At 42.2% G+C, this 25449-nt stretch overlaps 1 protein-coding gene across 1 annotated transcript in view; it reads left to right on the forward strand.

The window, feature by feature from the left end:
- The first annotated feature begins 2952 nt into the window (after positions 1-2952).
- Positions 2953-25449, forward strand: part of ppp2r5d (protein phosphatase 2, regulatory subunit B', delta) — a 232454-nt gene continuing 209957 nt past the window's right edge. Inside the window, exons 1-3 of the transcript XR_012100240.1 lie at positions 2953-3076; positions 3782-3873; positions 20449-21166. The gene's annotated coding sequence lies outside the window, so the exon portion shown is untranslated. The remainder of the gene's footprint in view (positions 3077-3781; positions 3874-20448; positions 21167-25449) is intronic.

A 25449-nucleotide genomic window follows, 5' to 3' on the forward strand; every position in this document is an offset into this window, starting at 1 on the left:
GTACCCGGCAACTCCCTGTCCGATTCCTCCAGGACCAGTACCCAGCAACTCCCTGTCCCATTCCCCAAGGACCAGTACCCGGCAACTCCCTGTCCCATTCCCCAAGGACCAGTACCCGGCAACTCCCTGTCCCATTCCCCCAGGGTCAGTACCCGGCAACTCCCTGTCCCATTCCTCCAGGGTCAGTACCCGGCAACTCCCTGTCCCATTCCTCCAGGAATAGTACCCGGCAACTCCCTGTCCGATTCCTCCAGGACCAGTACCCAGCAACTCCCTGTCCCATTCCCCAAGGACCAGTACCCGGCAACTCCCTGTCCCATTCCCCAAGGACCAGTACCCGGCAACTCCCTGTCCCATTCCCGTAGGGTCTGTACCTGGCAACTCCCTGTCCCATTCCCCCAGGGTCTGTATCCGGCAACTCCCTGTCCCATTCCCCTAAGGTCTGTACCTGGCAACTCCCTGTCCCATTCCCTGGGTCTGTACCCGGCAACTCCCTGTCCCATTCCCCTAGGGTCTGTACCTGGCAACTCACTGTCCCATTCCCCAAGGACCAGTACCCGGCAACTCCCTGTCCCATTCCCCTGGGTCTGTACCCGGCAACTCCCTGTCCCATTCCCCTAGGGTCTGTACCCGGCAACTCCCTGTCCCATTCCCCTAGGGTCTGTACCCGGCAACTCCCTGTCCCATTCCCCTTAGGTCTGTACCCGGCAACTCCCTGTCCCATTCCCCTTAGGTCTGTACCTGGCAACTCCCTGTCCCATTCCCCTGGGTCTGTACCTGGCAACTCCCTGTCCCATTCCCCTAGGGTCTGTACCCGGCAACTCCCTGTCCCATTCCCCTAGGGTCTGTACCTGGCAACTCCCTGTCCCATTACCCTGGGTCTGTACCCGGCAACTCCCTGTCCCATTCCCCAAGGACCAGTATCCGGCAACTCCCTGTCCCATTCCCCTGGGTCTGTACCCGGCAACTCCCTGTCCCATTCCCCTTGGGTCTGTACCTGGCAACTCCCTGTCCCATTCCCCTAGGGTCTGTACCTGGCAACTTCCTGTCCCATTCCCCTAGGGTCTGTACCCGGCAACTCCCTGTCCCATTCCCCAAGGACCAGTACCCAGCAACTCCCTGTCCCATTCCCCAAGGACCAGTATCCGGCAACTCCCTGTCCCATTCCCCAAGGACCAGTACCCGGCAACTCCCTGTCCCATTCCCCAAGGACCAGTACCCGGCAACTCCCTGTCCCATTACCCTGGGTCAGTACCCAGCAACTCCCTGTCCCATTCCCCAAGGACCAGTACCCGGCAACTCCCTGTCCCATTCCTCCAGGACCAGTACCCGGCAACTCCCTGTCCGATTACCCTGGGTCAGTACCCAGCAACTCCCTGTCCGATTACCCTGGGTCAGTACCCTGCAACTCCCTGTCCCATTCCCCAAGGACCAGTACCTGGCAACTCCCTGTCCCATTCCCCTAGGGTCTGTACCCGGCAACTCCCTGTCCCATTCCCCTGAGGTCTGTACCCGGCAACTCCCTGTCCCATTCCCCTTGGGTCTGTACCCGGCAACTCCCTGTCCCATTCCCCAAGGACCAGTACCCAGCAACTCCCTGTCCCATTCCCCAAGGACCAGTACCCGGCAACTCCCTGTCCCATTCCCCAAGGAAGTACCCGGCAACTCCCTGTCCCATTCCCCAAGGACCAGTACCCAGCAACTCCCTGTCCCAATCCCCAAGGACCAGCACCCGGCTTACTCCCTGTCCCATTCCCCAAGGACCTGCACTCATAAGATCTGGGTGGATGGGAAATGAATGGGCACATAATCTTGGTTTGTTTAATGTGGAATATGGTCGCAGTGTATCCTTTTCAGTGGTTTTACCATTTGCCGGTGGATGATTCAAGAAAAGATCAAGATCAAGATGAAGATCGATTGCATATCAATCATAAAGATAACTCAGCAGATATTATGTTTCCTTACGTATCAATACAGATGGTTCAAAGGATTGAGCGACAGGTCTTTCAGGTATTTCCCTTTATGTTCCAAAGTTTCAGGAGACCACTAAGAGAAGATTATCAAAGTATTTGTCTTCACATCTGAGATGATTGCCTTGGAATGGGTCAAAAAAGTACATCTTGACTTTGTACTTTTGTGCTCTGATTCATTCTCAGTTTTTATATTGATTAAAACAAGTATTTCAAATTGTAGGCCAGCCATTCTTCTTGAGATTGAACAACATCGGTTGAGGCTGCAGGTTCTTGGCTTGTTCATCCAGTTCTTAAGGGTCCTTATCCATGTTAGGGTTGAAGAAGACGAATTGGCCGACATTCCAGCTAAGCAATCACGTAACGTTAAGGATATAAATATACCGGAGTCTTTGCATAAAAAGGTGAGTCATAATTAAAAAGTCTATTCGGTCACTGTGACAACAAAGTTAGGAGAAAGAAAGGACAGCAGATGGGTATAAAATGAGGGAAGAAGTTATACTTACAAGTTTACGTATTGCATATGTTAGGTGAAAGTAACACAAAATGCTGGGGGAAATGAATCGATGTTTCGGGCTGAGATTTTTCTTCAGGACTGAAAAGGAAGGGGAAAACTTCAGAATAAAAACGTGGTGGCATTATTTGAATGCAGTTTCTGTGAAGTAGAAAGGAAACATCTGACTGCTAAATTGAGACCTTTGGGACAGACACAGTTTGACATGGCAAGTTTGTTGGGATATCACTGCCATCATGATGTGTGGCTGACTTTCTGAAAAACATTAAGACTTTTTGATATTATGAGTTTTTTTGAGCTGGGGAATTTTATTCCTGTCTCTCTGCTCCACACTCCACCTCAGTAGGCGGCGGTAATAGATCTGATGTTGGTCCACCATGAAAGTTCAGTCGGAGACGCACCGTTTGCCTTCCTCCGTTGACAGCGCCATCTATCGGGTTGTTGGGCAACTACCTGCCGACACATGCGCACTGGGAACGGCGATCGTTGCCCAGAGGTCTGTGCAGGAGCGGCTCCATTTTGGTAAAGCATATTCGATGCCGTTGTTCGTCTCGTCACCGTTGTCTTTGTGATATCTCCCGGCAAGTTCTCGGTATTTTCCCCTATTGTGTTAAAGATAGTTACCGGCTTTATAAACTTGCGAACCTGACCTTGCTCTCGGGTGGGTGCCCCGATTCTCCGTTGCTGCGACTCTGGCCAGCGGCCTTCGGGCTTGCGGCCGAGCAGGCTCTCTCTCCTTGGTCTGGGTCCGGGTACAGCCGCACACTCACCGCGGCAGTCACCCCGCCTTTCAAATAAAAATCTGTTTGTCGTGTGAGCCGGGGGCATGACACTGTTCGCTCTGCACTTTATTCCCCTCATCCCCTTTGGCGGGAGGAAGAGTTGCCCCCGCGCAGGTTGGTCCATTTTGTAGGCAGCCCAACAGATCCTGCGGCGAGAAGGTGATGCAGGAAAGCTCTTTCTAACTGCACCCTCCTCAAAAAACCCCTCGGGGGGGGGGGGGGGAGGGTGCAATGGTAGCTTGGCCTACCTGAAATGTGCGCCACACCGTGGTTGAGGTCACCTGCAATTGCTGCCTGCTTACAGGAAAGGGGCACCCTCCGGAGAGCCGCGGGGTCACCTCTCATTGCCAGCAAATAAGTCAGGACGGACACTGGTGCCTTTCTCTGGCTGTGTCGCAGCCCACCCATAGATGGAACAGACGAACGGATACTAGGGGACGGAGGGGAAAAAATCATTTTCTTGTGGCATGTTAGCTGCGTTTGTTGACCTCGTTTATTTTCCTTACCCTCCACAGATGGGATCTGAACGTATGTTATAGGTACACTTTAGCAGTTGGACCATTCATACTCAACTCGCCAGCGTAATCAGTGTGGACTGAAAAGTGGGGTATGATCATTTGTTTATCTGTTCACGTTTACGAAGTTAATTATTTTATACAGGTAAACTATAAGCCATAGATTTTACGGTGATGCAAGAGACCACATGCTGGATGATAAAAACTGAAAGTGCATGATATACTTGCGGGCAGGGAGTGCTAAAATTAGAAGTATTAACCATCTTTCTGCTTCCACAGATGTTGTGAATTTTCCTTTTGTTTTGTTTTTATCAGAAGTTTTGGAGGTGAGGTAGGATAATGATGCCACTAAATGTTTATTGTTGAATAAGGGACTAAAATAATTTACAGGATCTTAAATAATTTTGGTACATGGTAACTACATGTAGCCTTCCAATGTAACTTTTTGGGATTTTCTGCAAGGTTTTTTTCCTTTCATGTTGTGTCCTTGGAAACTCCAGTGGAAACCTTGCATTCTCATATGACCTGGAGGGTTCTGCTTTTTGATTGTCGTCATATAGGATGGAAACAGGTCCATTGACCTGAAGTACACATTTATCTTAAAACATTCCAGGTGCAGTAACACTTGGAGCATTTTTTTTTATAAATGGCATCTGTGCACCTCTGATTTTTTTTGTTGCTTCTTGAAATACTACTAATAATAGAGACCAATTATAGACCAATATGTGCAAATGAGCTGTATTAGGTTGATCACACTCTCGTAACTTGTCTATTCAGACTGTCATCAGTGTTTTTACAGAACATGATGAATGGGGCAGCACTAGCCCCATACTTAATAGCTGACCAACTCAGTAAATGGGATACCTGCAGGAATATAGTTCCAATCTTTTTGAAGTTGTTGAAGAACAAAGTGCACTAGTTGATTGCTTTTCTAAGTAGAGGGATAAGAATTCAGCTTTCAGTAACATGGGGGTAAAATTGACAAGAGTGATGAATTCAGGATGCGCATATTTGAATGCGCACAATATACAGAATAAGGTAGGTGATTCTGTTGCACAGTTAGAATTTGGCAGGCCACACCGAGTTGTGGCTGAAAGATGATAACAGTTGGGACCTTAACATCACATTGCATTGAGACAGAGGAGGTGGGGGTGGCTACGTTTTTAAAATAAAAAGAGATCAAATCCTTTGAGTGAGGTGATAATGAATTGGAAGATGTAGAATCCTTGTGGGTAGAGATAAACTGCAAGGATATGTATATGTATGCATATATGCGTGTGTGTGTGTGTGTGTGTCTAAAGAGTAGCCAGCATCTGGGATACAAATCACAATAGGAAATAGAAAAGGCGTGCAAAAGGGCCAAAAGTCATGATGATCATGGGGGAGTTTCAATATGCATGTAGATTGTGGTAAATCAGGTTGGTGCTGGGTCCCAAGAAAAGGAATTTGTGGAATGTCTACTTGATGACTTTTTAGAGCCTCATGTGGTTGTGCCCAAGAGGGAAATGCAATTCTGGTTTGGGTACTGTAATAGAACAGATTTGATTAGGGAGCTTCAGGTAAAGGAATCCTTGACAGGTAGTGATCATAATACGATAGAATTCATCCTGCAGTTTGAGGGGAAGAAGCTAAAATCAGATGTGTTAGCATTACAGTCGAGTAAAGGGAACTATAGAGACATGAGAGAGGAGCTGGCTGAAGTTGATTGGGAATGGGCACAAGCAGGGATGATGGCAGAACAGCAGTGGCTGGAGTTTCTGGGTGCAATTCAGAAGGTGCAGGATATTTCATGCAAGAGACTAAAGGGAGGATGAGGCAACTGAGGCTGACAAGGGAACTCAAAGATGGCTTAAAAGCAAATGAGAGGGCATAAAATATAGCACAAATTAGTGGTTAGCTAGAGGATTGGGAAGCTTATGGAAACCAACAGAAGACAACTAAAAAAAGGAAGAGGGAGAGATGAAATACAACGGCAAGTTAGTCAATTATATCAAAGAGGATACCAAGGGTTTTTCCAAATGTATTAAGAGTAAAAGGGAGGCAAAAGTGGATACTGGACCTTGGCCAAATGATGATGGGGAGCTATTGGGGGGGGGGGGGGAGAGAAAGAAATGGTGGAGAAGCTGAATAAGTATTTTGCATTGGTCTTTCCTGTGGAAGACACCAACAGTGTGCCACAAATTCAAAAGTCTGGGGGGCAGATGCGCGGAAGTGATTGTAGTTGGACATTAAGGAGAAGGTGCTTGGGAAGCTGAAAGGTCCGAAGGTAAATAAATCACTTGGGCAAGATGAACTACACGTCAGGATTCTGAAAGAGGTATCTGAGGAGATTGTGGAGGCATAAGTAATGATCTTTCAGGAATCACTAGATTTTGGGATGGTTCTGGAGGACTGAATAATTGCAAATGTTACACTATTCTTTAAGAAGGGAAGGAGGCAGAAGAAAGAAAATTATAGACCAGTTAGCCTGACTTAAGTGGTTGCAAAGATCTTGGAATCTGTTAAGTCTGAGGTTTCGGGGTACTTGGAGGCACATGATAAAATAGGCCAAAGTCAGCATTGGATTCCTTATGCAGAAATCCTGCCTGACAGATCTGTTGGAATTATTTGAGGAAATTACAGGCAGGATTGACAAAGGAGAATGAGTGAATGTTGTTTACTTGTATCGCCAGAAGGGTTTTGACAATGTACCTGTTGTGATGGAAAATAACTGGTTCTTTGAGTCTCAACAGTAGAGGCCTGGACACACACAGTTTTAATAATAAGGAATTTATTTACAAGGGGAAGTCGGGTCAACACAAGCAACTACAATACACAGGAAGCGGTGTGGGGACAGGGTATGGTTACACAAACAAAGAACAAGGGAAAAGCACTACAACAGCTATCCCCCTTGACCTTGGATAGCTGCGGCTCTCTTACCAGGACAAACGATAGACCTTCCCAAGCATAAATCAATGCACTTACCTCCAATGTGGTGGTCTGTAAGAGAGGGCGAGCCAAGGGCAAGTCTCACCTTTTAAAGCATGGGGCTGGGTGCGATAGTCCAATTAAGGTGACCAATAATTTAGGTGTGCATTGATTAGTTGGGAGGGACCAAATGTTGATTGGCATGTGGTGTGTCCTTCGACCAGCCAGGTGACAGTGCATCTGTCACATGGCCGGTATCTCTGGATACAGTACTACACGCAAGGCTGCTACATAGGGCAAGAGCCCATGGTTTTACAGGAAAAATACTAGCATGGACAGAAGATAGGCAGGAGACAAAGAGTGGGAATAAAGGGAGCTTTTTCTGGTTGGCTGCCAGTGATCAGTGATGTTCTGCAGGGGCTAGTATTGGGACTACTACTTTCCACGTATTGGATGATGGAACTGATGGCTGTGTGGCCAAGTTTGCAGTCATTTCCAAGATAGATGGAGGTGCAGGTAGTATTGAGGAAGCAGGAAGTCTGCAGAAGGACTTGGACAAATTGGGAGAATGGGCAAATAAGTGGCAGATGGTATGTTGTATAGTGATGTTTACTTAAGTAGAAGGAAAAAAAGGCTTAGTCTAATTTGGAAATGGGGAGAAAATTTAAAAATTCAGATGTGCTGAAGGATTTCCTAAAGGTGATCTTGCTGGTTGAGTCCCTAGTAAGGAAGGCAGATGCAATGTTAACATTCATTCCAAGAGGATGAGAATATAAAATCAAGAATGTAATGCTGATGCTTTATAAGACATGGGTCAGACTACATTTGGAATATTGTAAACAATTTTGGGGCTCTTATCTGAGAAAGGAGGTGCTGGCATTTGAGGGGGTTTGGGGAAGGTTCACAAAAAAAAGAAAGGGTGAATGTGTAAGAGTGTTTTATTGACTGTGGGCTTGTACCAGATGGAGTTCAGAATAATGGGAGGTACTCATTGAAACTTAGTGAATATTGAAAAACCAAGATGGAGTGGATGTGTAAAGGATGTTTCCTAAAGTGGAGGAGTCTAAGACTAAAGGGCACAGCCTCAGAAGGATATGTGTTTAGAACCAAGAAGTGGAGGAATTGCTTTAGCCAGAGGCTGATGAATCTGTGAAATTCATTGTCATAGAGGCTGTGGAGGCCAAGTCATTGGATATACAGTGGGTTCCAGTTAGTCAGGATAGCCATTTATTTGGGACGCTATGCTACTTAATTGGGACAAGCAACTGATGCCAAACAGTCTCTGACTAATGTCAGTCAGGTGCACTTTCATGGCCATTTGAAAAGCATCAGTTGCATATGTTAGTGATCAAAAAGCAGTGATTTTGTCACTGCTAGTTGGCGAGAAATAAGCAGTAAAACATGTTGGGACTGTTTTGCTCACTCATTTCAAGCAATCAGCTTGGAGATGCCAGAAACGGCTGGCAGTGAATAAAAACAATTTTGCTACTTCAGAGTTAGAAATTATGAAGAATTTGAAGTGATCTTGATTGAAAATGAAGATTTGGATTACGTAATCATCTTAAGAATTGTATGAAGTCAGTCCATTATCGTCACTGGGTTTCTGCACTGATTTTGTTTACCTACAATCAATCATAAGAACATGGCAGGTAAGTTCCTCTGTCGATAACTATTAGGAACTAATACAGTTTTAATGTGCTTTAGACATATTGGTAGTGTTTTAATTTGTTCTGTATTTCATTTAAATAAATACGTTACTGTTTAACTGAGGAACAAATAATTTTTTTTGTACCCTTTTAACTATTTCCGTGAAACTTCAGTTAATTGGGACAGCTGCTTAATTGGGCCAAATTGTACTGGTCCTGCTGTGTCCCAGTTTACTGGAATTTATTGTATTTAAAGCAGAGATTGTAATGTTGATTAGTAAAGTGTCAAAGATTATGGGGAGAAGGCAGGAGAATGGGGTTGAGAGGGATAATAAATCAGCCATGATGGAATGCAGGAAGACTCGATGGGCTGTATAGCCTATTTCTGCTCTGGTGTCTTGTAGTCTAAATTACATTACATCAGAAGCAATTCTATGCAAATCTGATCTTTTTGATAATGGTAGTAATTGGATTGTAAAAAAAGCAATTTAGTTACTGAACTGGATCACATCATTGTGCTTTCTTGAATACAGTGGATTCTGGTTAATTGGGACACATCGGGGCCAGTACATTTTGGACCAATTAAGTGACTGCTGCAATTAGCCGAAGTTTTATGGAAATAGTTAAAAAGTTCTAAAATAAGGCAAACTATTGTTTAACTGAGTAACAAATTATGCATTTAAATGAAATACTGACCAAATTAGAACACTATAAATGCTACTACAGTACTGTGCATTATAGTTACTAAAGGAGGAATTCATTCATTGTATGCTGCCGTGTATGGAATGTCTAGGGAGGGGTAGCTTGCTCACCTTTCATCCTCACCAGGCACTCAAATTTCACCTGTAGCTCCAAGTAGCTGTTTGCATGCGACAGCAGTCACACCCTGGTACGCTACTTAGGTGAGGGTAGCCAGTGGATCTTGTATCCCAGTGAAGTAGGGACATGCCTGTCCTAGCATGTTGAAGTCAGCTTTGGCAGACTGGGCGGATGGGATCAACAGTGAAATCCAAAGGCCAAGAAGGTGGTTTGCAACACTTTGTGGGCAGCAAAGGGCATGATAAGACACCAAAGAAGTCATGGTTGTCCACTCCAACCAAGGAAGACCCAGTTGTGACAACTACTCATACCACTGGACCAGGACTTAACGAGTTTGAGAGTGAAGCTGTCCCATTGCAATGGTTTTTCCATTTTAAGAACTTTCTGCACAGATTTCACTCATCAGATACTATGGACATCAACATGCTGCCATTGGCTGTAAATGAACAAATTTAGTGCAAATACGGACTAACTTCACACAGTGCTTTTCATGTTTGTATCCTCCAAATCTTTATTTTCATTCCAGGTGACTCTCAATATCTTCAAATTCTTGTTGAAGTAATGAAATAATTTCATTTTCACTCCCGGCTGTTTTGGCATCTCCAAGCCAGCATCCTTGAAGCAGCACTGAGCAAAACAGTTCTGAACTGTCTTCGTGTTTATTTCTTGCCAACTATCAGTGACAAAAATCACTGCTTTTTGAACACAAGCGCATATAACTGAAGCTGTTTAAAAACTTGGCTCTAATGTGCCAAGTTTTATATGGCAAGTTTTATATATATGTAATGCTTGGCTCTAGCATTGTTTAGTGTCGAATGGCCTCACAAGTTCATATGACTGATGCCAGTTAGAAATTGTTTAGCAATGGTCTCCTGTCCCAATTAAGCTCTATAGTGTCCCAAATAAACAAAGGGAATCTTGGCTATTTTCTCAGTTCAGTTTTTGTTCTTTAAGAATTGTCCCAAATAAATGGCTGTCCTGATTAATTGAATCCACTGTATTTAACAGACTGGGAAACCAATTTCAACAAATACTTTTGGGAAGTGTTCAGTCAAATTCTGTTACAATTTGCATGTTAATTGATTTGCAGAATTAGAGATGATCTGCTTTGAGTCATGATCTGAATAAATCTATAAATATTTTCATTTATTTTGTAACATAGCATGGAAACAGATCCTTTGGCCTATATCACCCATGCTAACTATATTGCCCATTGAGCTAGTCCCATCTGCCTGCGTTTGGTCCATAGCACTATGACACACCAAAGAGTGAGCCACATATTCAGTCATATGACCACATTTTGTGTCATAAATTTTCTACAGTTTTATGATTGCTAGCTAGGAAGGGGAAGCAAAATATTAGCCCACTTTCTGCTTGTTGTCCATGTAAAGTTGAAAGTAAGTTTAAATAAGATTATGTTTGTCTGTTTATGGTTGAAAATGTATGCTTCTAAGATGTTGACACTTGAAGTTACTGCAGGTCCTCTTAAATCAAAGGAGCAAAATTTTGGAAATTCATTATGAGGAGGGGAATTTGGGGGAAATAGCTTTGAAAAGAAATAGTCCTGAAATGTCCGTCTGTAACAGATTTTTTTTCTTCCTCTCCCTTTTTGTGGCTTCTGTGTGTCATTTACTATTCCCCACTAGTATAATTGTTGGGTGAACGGCGCCAGTGTCAATCATAGGCTGAGAAGGTATTGATTACAATCTAATTTGATCTCTCCCAAGCAGGAATTGTGCCTGCTTTCTGCCACTCCTATTGCAGTGGTATTTGTTGGGTGCTATGGTAATAATCATTGGTTCAATGTAGTTGTTTTCAGTGTTGATCATTAAACATAGCCATGTCTTATATTGGTCATTTGTAGTTGCTTTTTTGCATAAACTAAAACTGAACAGTATTTTCTTTGAACTAAGCTATTCAGGAAGAATTTGATAGGGGTTAAGGTGTTTGATTGGAATTGAATGAACTCTGGATGAAGTGCATATTCTAATATTGCTTTTAGTTTTTTCAACTTGAATATTAATATGTAGTTAGCTACCATATTATTTTTGTTAAAGTTTGTAGTTAAATGGTTATTAAAATAGCTTGTCTAACTGAGTTGGGACTGTCCCCAAACTATTCTACTGGGGAAGCCTTGTGCTTTTGTGTGCCATATACTGCTTTATGGTGAACTTAACTGAAACTTAAAACTATCATATATTCATCTTCTCTCCTTATGAAAATGAAGTATATATCCCGGTATCTTTTCCACCACCTTTAACTCCCAAGTTTTCAAATCAGTCACTGCCATGCCTAAGATTGTCAATTATTAGTCGCTGATGTCAGCAAACCTTATCCCTGCTTCAGTAAATCTTCTACAAAATCCCTTATCCATTCCTTTGTCAACTCTAGACTTGTCTATTTCAACATGTTCCTGGTTGGCCTTTGCCCGTCAAACCTCTGCCACCCATGTTCCAATAGCAAGAGAAACATCCATCATCTGAAATCGCTGACCAACATGAATCACATAAGCATGATCTTGCTTCCAAAGTTTTCAATCTTTCTTTCAAATCCTTCAAACAAATCTCTTGCTCTCACATCACCTCCATTCCAATACACCTCATTACTGAATTTCTCCAACTTAAGCTTTTGGATTATTGTCAAATTTAATGTGCTGCCATTGTCAGCCACAGCTTCTGCAAGTAACACTTCTGGAACTCCTTTCCCAGATCTTTCCTTTTTTAAAAGCAGAATTTGTCATGTTAGATCATGATGATACTTGCCTTATCTTATCAGCAAGTTAGATGTATTATTTTATATGAGATAATAAAAGGTCACCCTAAAAAGGTACTCATTAAAACCTATTTCCTTTACCAAGCTTTTGGCCACATGGTGAGTTATCACTTCATAATGGTGTGATGTTAAACTATAAATAATTGTTTTTGTTGACCAACTGTCAGAATGGGCAACTCAGAGCCCGTAACAGAGGAAGCTGAGCTGTAATAGTTCAAGACATAAACAACTTAAGAACAAAGCAATCCCAAAGTCTGCCACAAGATTTGATTTTTAAATCCTGTCATAATAACTAGACTTATCACCCTGCCTTGGGTTACCTTTTATTACATAGAAACGTAGAAAACCTACAGCCCAATACAATGCTGTGCCAAATGCGTACTTATCTTAGAAATTACCTCGGGTTACCCACAGCCCTCTATTTTTATAAACTCCATGTACCTGTCCAGGAGTCTCTAAAAAGACCCAATCGCATCTGCCTCCACCACTGTGTGCGGCAGTCCATTCCACGCACTCACCACTCTCTGCATAAAAAAAAACTTACCCCTGACATCTCCTCTGTACCTAATTCCAAACACCTTAAGTCTGTGCCCTCTCGTGCTAGCCATTTCAGCCCTGGCAAAAAGCCTCTGATTGTCCACACAATCAATGCCTCTCATCATCTTAGGCACCTCTATCAGGTCACGTCTCACCCTCCGCAGCTCCAAGGAAAAAAGACCGAGTTCACTCAGCCTATTCTCATAAGGCATGGTCCATAATCTAGGCAACATCCTTGTAAATCTCCACTGCACTCTTTCTATAGTTTCCGCATCCTTTCTGTAGTGAGGTGACCAGAACTGAACCCAATACTCCCAAGAGGGGTCTGACCAGGGTCCTATATAGCTGAAACATTGCCTCTCAGCACCTAAACTCAATTCCACAATTGATGAAGGCCATTGCACGGTATGTTTCCTTAATCACAGTCAACCTGCGCAGCAGCTTTGAGTGTCCTATGGACTTGGACCCCAAGATGCCCTGATCCTCCACACTGCTAAGAGTCTTACCATTAATATTATATTCTGCCATCATATTTGACCTACCAAAATGAACCACCTCTCACTTACCTGGGTTGAACTCCATCTGCCACTTCTCAGCCCAGTTTTGCATCCTCTTGATGTCCCACTGTAACCTCTGACAGCCCTCCCCACTATCCACAACATCCCCAACCTTTGTGTCATCAGCAAATTTACTGACCCATCCCGTCACTTCCTCATTAAGGTCATTTATAAAAATCATGAAGAAAAGGGGTCTTAGAACAGATCCCTGGGGCACACCACTGGTCACCAACCCCCATGCAGAATATGACCTGCTTACAACCACTCTTTGCCTTCTGTGGGCAAGGCAGTTCCGGATCCACTAAGCAAGGTCCCCTTGGATCCCATGCCTCCTTACTTTCTCAATAAGCCTTGCATGGGGTACCTTATCAAATTCCTTGCTGAAATCCATATACACTACATCTACTGCTCTATTTTCATCAGTGTGTTTAATCACATCCTCAAAAAATTAAATCAGGCTCGTAAGGCATGACCTGCCTTTGATAAAGCCATGCTGACTATTCCAAATTATATTATGCCTCTCCAAATGTTCATAAATCCTGCCTCTCAAGATCTTCTCCATCAACTTACCAACCACTGAGGTAAGACTCACTGGTCTATAATTTTCTGGGCTATCTCTACTTCATTTCTTGAATAAGGGAATGACATCTGCTACCCTCCAATCCTCCGGGACCCCTCGCGTCCCCAGTGATGATGCAAAGATCGTCGCAGAGACTCAGCAATCTCCTCCATTGCTTCCCACAGTAGCCTGGGGTACATCCCATCCGGTTCCAGTGACTTATCCAACTTGATGCTTTCCAAAAGCTCCAGCACATCCTCTTTCTTAACGTCTACATGCTCAAGCTTTTCAGTCCTCTTTAAGTCATCCCTTCAACCGCCAAGGTCATTTTCCTAAGTGAATACTGAAGCAAAGTATACAGAACTTCTACTGTCTCCTCTGGTTTCAAACATAATTTTCCACTGTCACACTTGATTGGTCCTATTCTCTCATGTCTTATCCCTTTGCTCTTCACATACTTGTAGAATACCTTGGGGTTTTCCTTAGTCCTGCTCACCAAGGCCTTCTCATGGCCCCTTCTGGCTCTCCTAATTTCATTCTTAAGCTCCTTCCTGCTAACATAATTTTCTGGATCTCTATCATTACCTAGTTTTTTTTTTAACCTTTTGTAAGCTCTTCTTCTGAACAAGATTTACAACAGCCTTTGTACACCCTACCATCCTTTCCCTGTCTCACTGGAACATACCTGAACATTTGCCACATTTCTGCTGTACATTTCCCTGAGAACATCTATTCCCAATTGATATTTCCAAGTTCCTGCCTGATAGCTTCATATTTCCCCTTAGTCCAACTAAACGCTTCCCTAAATTGTCTGTTCCTATCCCTCCCCAATGCTATGGTAAAGGAGATAGAATTGTGATCACTGTCTCCAAAATGCTCTCCCACTGAGAGACCTGACACCTGACCTGGTTCATTTCCCAATACGAAATCAAGTACAGCCTCTCCTCTTGTAGGCTTATCTACATATTGTGTCAGGAAACCTTCCTGAACACACCTAACAAACTCCACCCCATCTAAATCCCTTGCTCTAAGGAGATACCAATCAACATTAGGGAAATAAAAATCTTCCATCACAGCAACCCTGTTATTACTGCACCGTTCCGGAATCTGTATCCCTATCTGCTCCTCGATATCCCTGTTACTATTGGGTGGTCTATGAAAAGCATCCAGTAGAGTTATTGACCCCCTTGTTTCTAACTTGCAACCACAGACTCAGTAGACAATCCCTCCATGACTTCCTCCTTTTCTGCAACTGTAACACGATCTCTGATCAGCAGTGCCACGCCCCCGCCTGTTTTGCCTCCCTCCCTGTCCTTTCTGAAACATCTAAAGCCTGGCATTCTAAGTAGCTATTTTGCCCTTGAGCCATCCAAGTCTCTGAAATGACTACATCATAGCTGCAAATACTGATCCATGCTCTGAGTTCATCTGCTTTGCTCATGATACTCCTTGTGTTAAAGTAGATACATCTCAAACCATCAGTCTGAGCGCATCCCTTCTCTATCTCCTGCCTGTCATTCCTTTCACACTGCCTACAAGCTTTCTCTATTTGTGAGCCAACCATCCCTTCTTCCGTCACTTCAATTCAGTTCCCACCCCCCAGCACTTCTAGTTTAAACTCTGCCCAATAGCCTTAGCAAACCTCCTTGCCAGAATATTGATCCCCTTCAAATTCAAGTGCAATTCAATATTATTTCATACAAAATTGTTCACCTAACTAACTGATAAGACAATCATAATCTAACAACAAATTCTGTTTTTAATATCATGTCATTTCTTTCCCTTCAAGATGATCGAAGTCTGTGGTTGAGGAGACAGCTCCAGTACTTCTTATCTATAGAATTTTGTTCTATTCCCCCCCCCCCATCAAACTTTACCCATTGTCAGAGAAATAAAATTGTCTGAGTCACCAACTTTGATTTCTTTTTCATTGAAGTTAAATCAGTGACCAGGACACTAGAATTTGTTGCTGGGACCAAAGATATTTTCAGCCTGCTTCTCCTCCCCCACCCCTTAATCTTTCCTCTGATTGGTTTTTCACTTGGCACCTTCCACCCTCCCCCCACCTTCTTTATAGGGCCCCTGCCCCCTCCTCCTTCAGTCCTGATGAAGGGTCTCGGCCTGAAACGTTGACTGCTCATTTCAACGGATGCTGCCCGACCTGCTGAGTTCGTCCAGCTTGTTTGTATGTGTTGATATTTTCAGCCTCTCAGTATGTTAGGTGTGGAATTTGTTTTTTTGAAGAGTAAATAGGTTAAGATATAGGGAAGTGAGGTAAATCAGTTGCTTTTGGATTTTATGTAGAAATCTTGTTCTTAGATGATCCTGCTTGATCTGAATGTTTCCAACATTTTAATATTTTTGGATAATGTTTTGGGTTTGATTCCTTGGCTAAGATATCACTTCAAAAATTGATACAGGAATGCTTCAGTTAGCCCCCTTTATCATTAATGCTTCCTAATGGACCACAGTTTACAGCAGGAAATAGAAAAGGTGTATCAAAAGGGCAATGTTATGGTAGTTATGGCAGATTTCAACATGCAAGTCAATTGGGGAAATCAATTTGATAATAGATCTCAAGAGAGTGGGTTTGTTGAATGCCTACGAGATGGCTTTTAGAGCAGTTTGTTGATGAGCATACAAGGAGATCAGCTATACTGGATTGGGTGTTATGTAATTAACCAGGGGTGATTAGGGAGCTTAATGTAAAAGAAACATCAGGAGGCAGCGATCACAATATGATTGAGTTCAACTTGAAATTTGATAGGGAGATAGTAAAGTCTGAAGTAGCAGTACTTTAGTGGAGTAAAGGAAATTACAGTGGTATGAAAGAGGGGTTGGCTAAAGTAAATTGGAAGGAGATGCTGTCTGCTGTTTTCCACACACGAGCCAATCAAAGGAAAAGTAGCCAATAAGATTTATAATCACTCAATCAATAGCCCCCAATTTTGTTCATATCCCAGACGCAGGCCCCAATGGGTTAAAAGAACCGTCAGAAATGGAACATACCTGGAGTCTGGTTCTGCTGTTAACTAACACCATTTTATTAGTAACTATGTAATATAGTAATATAAAACCAGATAAATCAAACAGGTTAGCAGAGTTTATGCATATATAAGTGTCTAGATATAAAACCCAAACTTCAAGCTTAGGTGGTAAGTGATAGAGTCTTAGAATGGTATATAAACGAAGTCAGTTCAGTTCGTGATAGAGTTGAGTAAAATTGAGGAGAGAGGTGATTTGTTATCCAAGTAAGCCAATGCCGTCGATCTTCCCATTGTCTTCCGAAAACCTTTTAAAGGTCACCGACTGAGACCATGCTAAGGGTACCGTCTTCATGTGGTAAAGCTATCAACCCAGGCATGGGTTAAACACCACAGGTCACCCCTTTTCCACACCACTGATGGATTCTCCCGATCGATCCTTAAAACCCACCCTTTCGTGGGCACTCAAAGCTCATCCAGTGTCTGTTTCTTCTGTGTGTCTACCAGAAAGCCAGCTGACCTTGTGTATATATATCCAAACATGCTGAACACCAGCTGTCCATTATATAGCTCCGCCCTTCCATCACCATAGCGACTCACGAGCTGCTTGGTGCCTCTCTCTCCGAATCAGCAGCACACTCTCTTTCTTTTTAAAGACACAGTCCATAATGAATAAACCTTAAGATTTCGTCACAATACAAAGATTAGTGGAAGGGCAGGTCGTGTTGAGGAAACAGGTAGGCTGCAGAAGGACATAGATTAGGAGAATGGGCAAAAAAATGGCAAGTGAAATACAGAGTTGGAAAATGCATGGTCTTGCACTTTGGTAGAAGAAATAAATAAGCAAACTTATTTTCTAAATGGGGAGAAAATCCAAAAATCTGAGCTGCAAAGGACTTGGGAGTTCTTGTGCAGAATACCCTAAAAATTAACTTACAGGTAGAGTTGGTGGTGAGGAAGGCAAATGCAATGTTGGCATTCATTTCAAGAGGTCTAGATTACAAGAGCAGGGATATGATGCTGATGCTTGATAGGTAATGGTGAGGTCTCACCTTGAGTTTAGTGAACAGTTCTGGGTTCCTCATCTAAGAAAAAAATGTGCTAGCATTGGAGAGCATTTAGAGGAGGTTCACATGGATGATTCCAGGAATGAAAGGGTTATCATACAAGGAACGTTTGATTGCACTGGGTCTGTACTCGCTGGAATTCAGAAGGATGTGGTGGGGGGGGGGGGGGTGGAATCTCATTGAAACCTTTCAAATGGTAAAAGGCCTAGACAGAGTAAATGTGGAAAGGATGTTTCCCATAGTGGGCGAGTTAAAGACAAGTGGGCACAGCCTTAGGATAGAGGGGTGTCCATTTAAAACAGAGATGCAGAGGAATTTCTTTAGCCAGAAGGTGGTGAATTTGTTACCACAAAAGTAGTTGTGGAGGCCATGTCATTGGGTGTTTTTAAGGCAGAGTTTGATAGGTTCTTGATTGGCCATGGCATCAAAGGTTATGGGGAGAAGGCTAGGGAGTGGGGCTGAGGAGGGGGAAAAACAGATCAGCGATGATTAAATGACAGAGCAGACTCATTGGCTCAAATAGCCTAATTCTACTCCTATGTCCTCTGGTTTAATATATAATGCTTCCTGAAGACCCTGCATGGAGGACAGGTCAACATAAAATTCCTTATTATTATTATTATTATTATTATTATTATGGGTAATTAAAACAATGTTGGAGTCTTATGGGTCTTGTGAATTGAAAAAGAATTTAAACATGTTAGGCAGAAAGGAGAGAATTAGTCATTGTCATACAATATAGAATTGGCTCTTCTGACAGTTGAGCACTAAGCACAGAAATAGGCTCTTTGGCCCATCCAGTCCATGCCAAACTTATTCTGCCTAGTTCCATCATCCCATACCTGGACCATAGCCTTCCAAATCCCACCCATCCATGTACCTATCCAAACTTCTTTTAAATGTTGCAATTGAACCCACATCTGTTACTTCTGCTGGCAGGTCGTTCCACCCTCACATCGCCCTCTGAGTGAACGAAGTTCCCCCTCAGATTTCCCATAAATACCTAACCTTTTATCCTTAACCTATGACCTCTAGTTCTAGTCTTGGTGGGGGAAAAGCTTCTTTGCATTAACTCTATATATACCCTTTGTAAGTCTGTATACTGCTATTAAATCCCCACTTATTTTCCTATGCTCCATGGAATTAAGTCCTAACCTCTTCACAAACAAGAGAAAATCTGCAGATGCTGGAAATCCAAGCAACACATACAAAATGCTGGAGGAACTCAGTAGGCCAGGCAGCACCTATGGAAGAGTACAGTTGGTGTTTTAGGCTGAGACCCTTCATCAGGAGCTAGTCAACTATTCATAATCTTTTCAACTTCTCCCTACAACTAAAATTATTAAATCCTAGTAATTCCCTTGTAAATTCTCCTTCAATGTTATGGACATCTTTCCTGTAGGTAGGTGACCTGACTGGACACCATACTGCCAATTAGGCCTCACCAATGTCTTAATACAACTTCAACATAACACCCCAGCTCTCAGCCTGAAATGTCAACTGTTTACTCTTTTCCACTGATGCAAAGTTAAAGGGCATTTACACTTTGTATCACTATTATGATCTTCCTGATTCATGGGAATCCTTGGAAAGTCATCACCGTCTTGACTAAGTGCAGCAGCTAATTTATGGTTTAGTATTGAGACATATTCAGGAGAAAACTGAGAACTGGAATTAATTGAGTAGCAATTCCAAATAGTTGATCTAGTCAATAGAACATAAAACAGTATGATACATGAACACACAGACTCTTTACTGACTTCGTTGGACACAATGGCAAATTAAACTAAATTTCTGCCTCCGTGATCTGTATCCTGCTATTTCATGCCTGTTCATGTGTCTAATAGCCACTTAAATTCCATTATTATATCTGCTTTCACCACTATTCTTAGCACCTGCCACTTTATCTTACGGAAAAAACCCCTCTCCACACATGTTTAAACTTTCCCCCTCTCATCTGAATTGCATGTCTTTTAGTATGTGAATTTGCTAACTGGCCTTCTTCTGGGAGGTGATTCTAATCTCGCTTTCTTTAGAGATGAATGTTGGTAATAACGTTGATAAAACTTTCTGTTTAAATTATACCACAATAGTTAATAGGAGAAAGACAAACCAAACTAAATACTTGAGGCTTTTGCTATTTATATATAGTAGAAATTTCATCATTAGCACTTTGAGGACTTTGGAGCCAGACTAGCGGATTTTCCATACTAATGGATATTAAAAGCAAACACTTTTATGTATTTTGATGTTACTATGTCATACATTATAGTAAACCTGATAATTATACATTGAGTGCAGGAAGTGGAACCCGGTGAGTTTAAGAGGAGAGTGGGAAATTGCAGGACTCAGGAATTTATTGAGAAGGTGAGAAATGGGGCCCAGTGAATTTGCTGGAAGCACAGCAATTAGGTTGACAGTGAGTTTATAAGCGGGGGGGAGGAATAAAACCCCAATGAGTTTGCAAGGAGAGCAGGCAACAGAACTTGGTGAATAAGAAGCAGAACCATTGGGATTTTGAGACACATGATTTTGCAGATGCTAGAAATCTTGAGCACCACATATGAAATGCTGGGGGAACTCAGAAGGTCGGGCAGCATCTATGAAGGGGATTAAACATTCGATGTTTCAAGCTGAGACCCTTCAGCAGTCCTGATAAAGAGTTCCTCCAATGTTTTGTGTGTGTTGCTTAGAAAAGGACTGCAGATTTTTTAAAAATAACCAGTGATTTTATGCCTGTTGATATAATTTTTATTATTCCTACTCTGGAATTCAGTGGACGTTGTTTTATTCTCTAACTTGCTCTTTGTAACCAACAGGGATGCAATGGGTGATGGTCTCATGTACAGAAGTCCCCTGCCACAATCCAGTCGTATGCAGGGAAAACATTCTCTCCGTGATGACTACTCTCGTGAGTTTCTAGGCATGATGCCTGCTGATGATACATACAAACGGAGGTCAGACTATGGATCACGTTCTTTGTCACAGAGAGAAGGCAGAAGATCAAGTGAACGTGATGTGGACAGGTTTAGGAAGATCCCTTACTCCCACTTGAGGTCTGATGATCGAGGAAGGGATTCCAAACGTTCTCAACTTGAACATCGCAGTCGTAGCAGGGATCGTCATAGCAGAGAGCACCGTAGCCGCAGTCCAGAAAGGCATCGGAATTATAGAACCAGAAGTCCTGACCGGCCACAAAATCTGACTCCACATCGGAATCCTGCCAGCAGTCATGCTCAGGAGCATTTTTCTTATAGCAAAAGTAAAAATGATGAATTTCGTGAATTAGAAATTGCTCGCAGGAGGAAGGAGCAAGAGGAAAGGATTATAGCAGAAATGCTCCCTCCGTCTCAGCGAGAACTCTCAAACTCATCTTACCGCTTGTCTGAACGTTTTGAGAAGGGTACATCAAGTTTGCAGCAGTCTCCGAGGAGTGGTTATATCTTGCACAGACCAGATGAGGCTCCACAGATGCCAAAGAAATCTATACTGAAGAAGCGCACTGAACCGGAATTGGAATCCTCAGCTGCTATGCAGGTGCGACCTATTGGAATTGCTTTATTGTTCTCACATATAGAGAGATACAGTGAAAAGCTTTTGTTTGTCTTCCATCCAAACAGATCATTAGAAGGAAAACAATGCAAAATATAATGTTACAGAGAAAATACACTGCAGATAAATAAAGTGCCAATAGCTACAGTGAGGTAGATTGGAAGATCAACATTTTTAAGTTCCAAATCAGAGAACATAAATATAATTCCTTACTCATCTAAATTTTTTATATTTAAGTAGTTTTACCTGCATTTATTATAACTTCAGGCTTTGGAATATCCCTTGACAATAATTATTTCAAAAATTATATGGATATTAAAACTCGAGACATGCCCTTTTAGGAATGAAATCTGGAAATACTCCATGTGATAGATGGCAGAGATGTCCAACTACTCTCTTTTAAAAAGTTACGATTCAATTTTTTTCTAACAAAGACTTGTCAGTCTCTGTTAGAAGAATGTGTTGAAAGATGTAAACCAACTTAATCAACTTCAGTAAGTTCATTGGATGGTTGAACAGACTTGAGGGTTTGCATTATGTATCTTGTTGCTCCAGCAGTTTGTGGGGAGGTGGCTAATCATGTTCAGGGACAAACATGAGTTTCAAATGTTTTCATAGAATCATAATGCTGTCTTGTTTCTTGCCTGGGCAGTAATTTAGGGTACATGCCATGACTGAGTGTTAATGACTATTCTGCATTGTAGGGCAAGCAAAATTGATTGTCTTCAGCCAATAAATGCTTTTCAATTTATAAGTGCATTTACTGGTCCCATAGTCCAATGGACTAGATAAACTTGTATCCTATAGAGTGATGTCAGTTGGACAAACTGCCATGTGAGTACAATTTCAGAAATGCCTCTCATTTAGCTTTAGGCAACAATGGTAAACCATGCCTCAAAAGATAATGTTCTTTTGGGGAAATCAGCTTATTGTTTCCTTGAGCTGGTAGTTTCCCCCTTGATGGGAACTTTACATTAAAAGTTGTCATTTGGTGCCTTAAATTTAGATTATTGAGGAATGTTGGTGACATCAGAAACATTGGAAAAACAATCATAACTATTTGACAACATTTAGACTAGCTTTGTGGGCTGAGCATGTTCTGGCCTGCCGATAGATTATGTCTCAAATTTGAGGCCTTGCTGATGTATGGGGTCTGCATCTTGACTGCAGGACAATTTTAAGCAGCAAGATTGACAATATAGATTTGGAACAGCTGTGATCAGAACATGGAGAATTTGTGCAGTTGCGGTTAAGTTAATGAAAAAAAAAGTTGTATGTGTGAAGCATTTGGCATGATACTGGATTATCTGGGTTCTTGTTCTTGGTCATTTCAGTCTCCATCTGAACTTTGGTCAAGCGTTCCAGATCTTGTTCTCTTTAAGATTGGAATTAAAGTTATTTCTCATCTTCATTCCTTCATCCAGTGTCTCCGTAAATCCTCCTTCAATGGTGTGCAGTAGCTGTTTGTAACTAATATTGTGATTTCTGCTGTCTTAGCCATTCTCCTTGGCAGCAAAGCTTCACTGCTTCTTTCACTTGGTCTAATGTTCCTTTACCCTTCAGCCCTCTTGTCCATCTTCTGGAGATTGTATTCTGTTTCTTTGACCTTGTTCCTCTGTACAGGCTGACAACTTTTGAATTACTGGTATTCCTTTCTTCAAAATATCTACCCTCTATCCTTGCAACCTGCTGGATATGCTCCATTTACATGAAAATCCTTGAATATTGTTGCTTTTTTACATGCTGACCACCAGCTTGTTCCTGGTTTTAACAGAAGGTCTTTGGTTTGAAATTGTGACTCAGTTTCTTTTTCTACATTTGCTGCTTGACTTACTATTTCCAGTGATTTTTTAAAAATTATTTTCTAAGTGTTCTGTTATCACTTCCTGAATGGATTCCAGCATTTTCAATACTGTTATTGTCAGGTTACGTAGTTTTCTTTTTTAAAAGGTTACTGCCTTCCATTCTGTGGGAACTATTCAAGTATCTATGGAACCCTAGTTTCACATAGAACTGGTCATTTACATGTTTGAAATGAAACTGCATCATATTATGTGCACATTTCACTCAAGGATCCTTAACTGCCATATTACTCATTAATGCTGTGCATAAAATACTCAAACTCTAGTCTGGCATTTCGTGATCTGTCATGTTGTGAATCTGTAGCTCATTAACTCAACAAGGCAACTTTTACAATCTCAGCAAATCTTCAGCTTGCAAGACAGTTCTTGGAACCCTAAAATGACCTGTAGAGGTGTCAATACTCAAAAAGAACAGCTTCCCTACCTGAAGATGATTTGGGACAATTTCTGTAGTTCACATTTTCTGTGGTCTGGCACCAGTCAGGTCTTGATCGTGCTGGACTAAAGATTTTCAACCTGTAGCTTGTTCCCACCATGGTTCTTCTACCTACTGACATCATCCCCTATTTATTCCAGGAATTAACCTTCTGCTCTGTTACTGCTCATTCGGTTTGCCCAGGTATGTAGATGAGCAGTTTTCCATGATTATCATGTCATCTAGCTTAAACCGATCACCTCTACTGGGACATAGGCTAGCTACATTAGCTCACCAGAGTTTCCTGTCCTGGGCCAGTCTTTCAAATTGTCCCCAGGTGTATCCCATCTTCTCCTTTCTCTCCCAGGGATGAAGTTTCTGTTGGTATTTCTGTTGCTCTTGTTTTTTATATGATGGGATTGCTATCCCCGTGCCCAACCCTTCTCTTTTCGCAGCCAAGCTTGGGCCTGGCCATGGTGGAGTTAATATACCAACTCACAGGTTGGCTACAATCTGGAAAGCACTGCCTGACATTTTTGAGGCAGGTACTTTCACAGATATGAAACATCTGGACAAGTAATTGAATCACCAAGTCATAGTAAATTACAGAATAAATGAGATCCATATAGATTGTACATGATGATCAGGTTAGACATAATGGACTAAAGAACCTGTTTCTGTGTTGTTCGTCTCTCTAACTCTGTTATCTGCTCTTCTACTTTGCTGATTTATACTGTCCCCTGAATTAGTGTGAAATACTTAACAGTGTGACTGCCCCTTATAGATTGTCTCTACTATGTACTCATACTTTGGGAAAACTTCATTTGCTAGGCTTTCCCAATTCTTTTCTAAGTCTGGAGATGTGGGATCAGCTTTCATAAGTATGCCAAAGGCACTTAGCTCTGTTATTTCAAAAATACCTCAAGTCCTCTGCTGACCCTTTGTCAGAATGCTTGCCTGTAGCCAGAAATTGTGAGGAGCTGCACATTACTCTGTAGTTGGTAAACAGAAATTGTGTTTGTACAAGCTCCCCACTCTTGCAGTTGGTGGCATTTATTTTTGTGGCTACAGTTTCTGGTTCAGCCACATCGTTTGCAGGCATCAGACCTGACCTGAGATCACAGTACAGTACCACCAATTACAGATGCATACATAGAAAACAGGAGCAGGAGTAGACTTGTTGCTCTGTCATTCAATAACATCAAGATTGATTCAAACTTGGCCTTCATTTTCCTGTGCTCTCACCATTCCCTGTGTTCACATCATTCAGTGTTGGCCATTCTCCACTTTGAGTATGTTAAATAACTCCTCCACAACTCTCGTTGTCGTCAGTAGGTCGCATCTGGAATTTCCAGTTGGCGGATGATTTCCCTCTTTGCCGCTCTGACATACTAGGAAATCATGTACATGGCAAATTACAGCAGTGGTTTGCCTTTGCCCTTTGCCAGGTGAGTTTTTTAAGAGATCACCAGCTCTTAACTCACCATGGATGGAGAGCATGCAAGGGTGCTGGCGGGATTTGAACTTGGGACCTCCCCCGAAGTCCAGCGCTGATGCCACTACGCCATAACTCTGGCATAGAAAATTCCAAAGATTTGAGTCTGAGAGAAGAGTTTCTTTCTCAGCTCCTTTTGAAATGTCTCTTATTCTGAAATTATGCTGCTTAATTCTAGAAATCCTCACTAGAAGAAGTATCTTCTCACAATTCCTTCCTCATCATAATTTTGCATGTTTCCATAAGATTGCTTCTCTTCTAAACTGCAATGAGTGGAAATGTAAATTGCTCTTCATTTGATGAGTCTATCAATCTAGTGAACCTTCTCTGCACCACCTCCAATGTAAGCATATCGTTCTTTATAAATGAACACCAAAACTGTATATTATTCCAGGTGTAATTCCTACTTTTCTATTCCCAATAACCCACAATAAAAACATTTCACTAGCTTTCCTAATTACTTGTAAATTACCAGCATGTTAACTTTTATTTTTCC

The sequence above is a fragment of the Hemitrygon akajei genome, chromosome 9, assembly GCF_048418815.1.
Source record: "Hemitrygon akajei chromosome 9, sHemAka1.3, whole genome shotgun sequence".
NCBI classification, from domain to species: domain Eukaryota; kingdom Metazoa; phylum Chordata; class Chondrichthyes; order Myliobatiformes; family Dasyatidae; genus Hemitrygon; species Hemitrygon akajei.